The following is a 3,265-nucleotide window of genomic DNA, read 5'->3' as shown; positions in this document are numbered from 1 at the left end:
ATGACTACCAAGGACCAGTTTCTTAGCAGACCAACTGCTATTGTTGGTTACCAGACGTTGAGGCTGTTTGTCCCAGACCAGGCCCCAGGGTGGAGGAGGTGATGGAGCCGTGCTGGGGACCAGCTGGTGAAGGACGTCCCTCGTGGGGTTATTACGTCTCTAAAGGGACTATCACCCTCACCTCAATGGAATAGGCTGCTGCTGCTGCATCATCTACTTGGATTTAAAAGGTATGCTCTTGATTTCACATTCATTTATAAAGTTGTAAACAATGACTCTAACCCTTTGCCACCATTTCTATGTAAGGGCAAGTTGGAAAGAATAGAATAAATCATATTTAATCCTCTCTAACATTCCAGCCAGCACAGGTTCAAACAGGGCGTCTAAAGAATAACCTCCCCGGGGTTCAACTTCCCGGCTGTGTTACCAGACCAGGGGTCCTGGGCTGAGGAGAGCTGATGGAGGAGCCTGGAATCTGCCTGCCAACAAGTAGTACTGGTAAGTTTACTACCAGACATTACAGCAAACTACCACTGATGCCATACCGCACAAACCACTGTGTTACCAGACTATCAAACTGCTGCTGTGATTGTGCGCATACATTGAGACTAAGCCTGTTTGTTACCAACATGAGGGCGTGGCAGAGGGAGGTGATGGAGGACCTGCCTGGCGAAGGATGTCCTGCTGGACGAGAGACACCGACTCTAAAGGGACGACCACTGAGGAGAGAGAGCTAGAGCCGTGCATCTGGAAGGTGAATCTGGTGCCGACGGCCCTCTACAGGCCAGGATAAGGTGAGACATTTGATGGCTCCATCCAATGAGGTACGAGGTTTAACCCCCAAGTTCTCAGACTACATGCATCTGAATTCAGAGTCTCTTTGAATAAGAGTGTGCTTATTGACCGAATGTTGTATCATGAGAATAATCCATGTCATCCATCTTTATAATGCGCGGTTAAACTGCTGTGTTCAGTCTGGGGCCGACGCACCTGAGTGGCTCCCCACCTGCTCCTCTGCACAGCTGGACTCCTTCAGGTCAGTCGTCCCCTGCTGAAGATATCATGGATGTTTTAACCGTTGGGTTATTACAACTGAAGTAAACCTTGTGATTACCTGACACTAATAAGACATTCATGTAGAATTTGTATTTTTCCTCTGGTAATGTTTCAGAGGGACCAACAAACGGCATCACAGGCGAGCTCATCGCTGGACTGGATTCATCTCCTACACTCAGACCTTCACCTCATGCTGCTCACTGGGACTCTCCTCAGGGCTCTCATTGGGACTCCCCTCAGGGCGTCCATCAGGGCTCCTCCCCTCAGTGGGGGGGCTCCTGCTCCCCGCAGTCGGGTGTTCCTCAGGGTACAGTGTTGGGGAGAGATCGTCGAGGTACGGCTTGTTTCACGATGAACCGCTCCGATGGTTTCCACAAGGGATGGATATCGGACACAATGCTTCCCCAAAATGTTTAAATGTGCAAATGCTTTTTGAAATGTGTTCTTATTGTGTTTGTTGATATAAAAATACAAAATATGCAACCTGGTTGTGTGGCTTCTTCAGTGTGTTGTGAGTTTACTGCTCTCAACGTCCTGGGTCGGTCGTCAAGTAACCCTCACCTAACCCCCCCCCCCACCTTAACCCCCTCTTTCCTCAGCTTAACCCCCCCTCCTCACCTAAATCCCTCCCTCGTCTACCTTAACCCGCCCCTTATCCTCACTTGAACACCCCCCACCCTCAGTTTACCCCCCCCCCCCCTTACCCTCACCATACACCCCCCTCCTCTACCCTCACCTTAACCCCTCTACCCTCAACTTAACCTCCACCCCCCCCCCCTTACACTCACCTTATTACATTTACATTTAGCAGACGCTTTTATCCAAAGCAGTAAATTTGTCAGTAAGAGAAACAGCCATCTCTGTCAGTAGAGTAAGTATGTTCATAGATCTCTAGGTTAACCTGTCATTTTAACTATCATATTTATTGGACAACAGTTTAGTATCGTACAATATAACTCTGATAACGGTGTTATGGATATTTCAGGGCTGGCAAACTGCCTCTGAGCCCTAGTTTAAAAGGATGGCTGACCTTTAGTAACAAGCATTACAAAAGAAATTAATTAAGGACAAGTTTCTATTTCTATAATTTTATTGAAACTAGAATTCCTCTTTCACAATTAAAGGCGGTATAAAACTGCTTACATTCAACCACTGAACCATTTGGGCCGGAGCGTCGATATAACTTGTAATTCAGACAAAAACAAAATGGACCAAATATGTCAAGACATGGACACTGAACAAAAAACATTCTTATTACAAAAGGTACATTCAATATTCAAGAGTCTGGTCCGGAGGGGGGGGCAGCGGCGGCTCCCTGAGTTCAACTGCGAAATGGCTGTCGCGCCGACCCCCTGAAACCGGCTGAAACCAGCTCGTCATGTTCTACTGCAGAGGGGAGGAGCCACACAAACCAGGCTCCGCCCCTTAAATTCACACATTCAGGAAGGAACTTCCAGGAAACAAAACAAAGTGTCAGACATTCTTATCCGATGAGTCGTAGGCTATTTGGCATTCGTTATAAATATAAGGAAAAAGTAGAATGTAATGAGGTAGCATTTATGTAGCTTTACCATTCAGAGACCCAATCCAGAACCTGTAGACTCTGGTAGAAACTAAATCTACAATCCAGATTGGATTGAGTTTGTGGATTCAATTGTGTAAACAGATTTGGTTTCCAGTAGACTGTGTCAAAGTAACAGAGCTTATCTTCAGGTTGTGGACTGGGCCTCATACTTCTCTTACTTATTCAACTGCATCAAAGTGAGAGCACTTAAGTCAAACATGAACCCAGTTCTGACGTCATTGCACGAGAAATGGGACTTGCGTAGCTATAAAACCGCTAGTACAGCAGTTCTTGAAAGGTGTTGGAAATAAATGATTTGTTCACAACCACACTTTCAAACATCTCCTGGCGGCTTGCAATGTCGTAGGAACACTAAGTAGTCTTTTAGTTTACAAAGACATCACTATACAAAAGGAAAAGCATCACAAAGAGACAGTGTGCTGTTTAATTGTTCTTTTGCCGATATGCAACGGTGACAAAATAATCTTTGGTTTTCATTGTTGCTTGTGTTGATTGTTTTTCCTTCCGTACAAACACATCGCGATTAATTATCGGATTGGATCCCCAGCAGCCCCTCTGATTGACATACATTCATGTGCATAGATCGGAACATCCAAGACTTTCAAACACATCACCTGGCTGAAA

The 3,265-nt window shown here is 45.8% G+C and overlaps 1 long non-coding RNA gene across 1 annotated transcript; it reads left to right on the top strand.

The window, feature by feature from the left end:
* The first annotated feature begins 16 nt into the window (after positions 1-16).
* On the top strand, positions 17-1,539 carry LOC132472507 (uncharacterized). The gene is made up of 5 exons (XR_009529093.1): positions 17-230; positions 360-498; positions 635-794; positions 975-1,036; positions 1,172-1,539. It is a non-coding gene; the product is annotated as an uncharacterized LOC132472507 (long non-coding RNA).
* The last annotated feature ends 1,726 nt before the right edge of the window (positions 1,540-3,265 follow it).

The sequence above is a fragment of the Gadus macrocephalus genome, chromosome 14, assembly GCF_031168955.1.
Source record: "Gadus macrocephalus chromosome 14, ASM3116895v1".
NCBI classification, from domain to species: domain Eukaryota; kingdom Metazoa; phylum Chordata; class Actinopteri; order Gadiformes; family Gadidae; genus Gadus; species Gadus macrocephalus.
The sequence above is the reverse complement of the archived record's forward strand: the minus strand, read 5'-3'. Positions and strand labels throughout refer to the sequence as shown.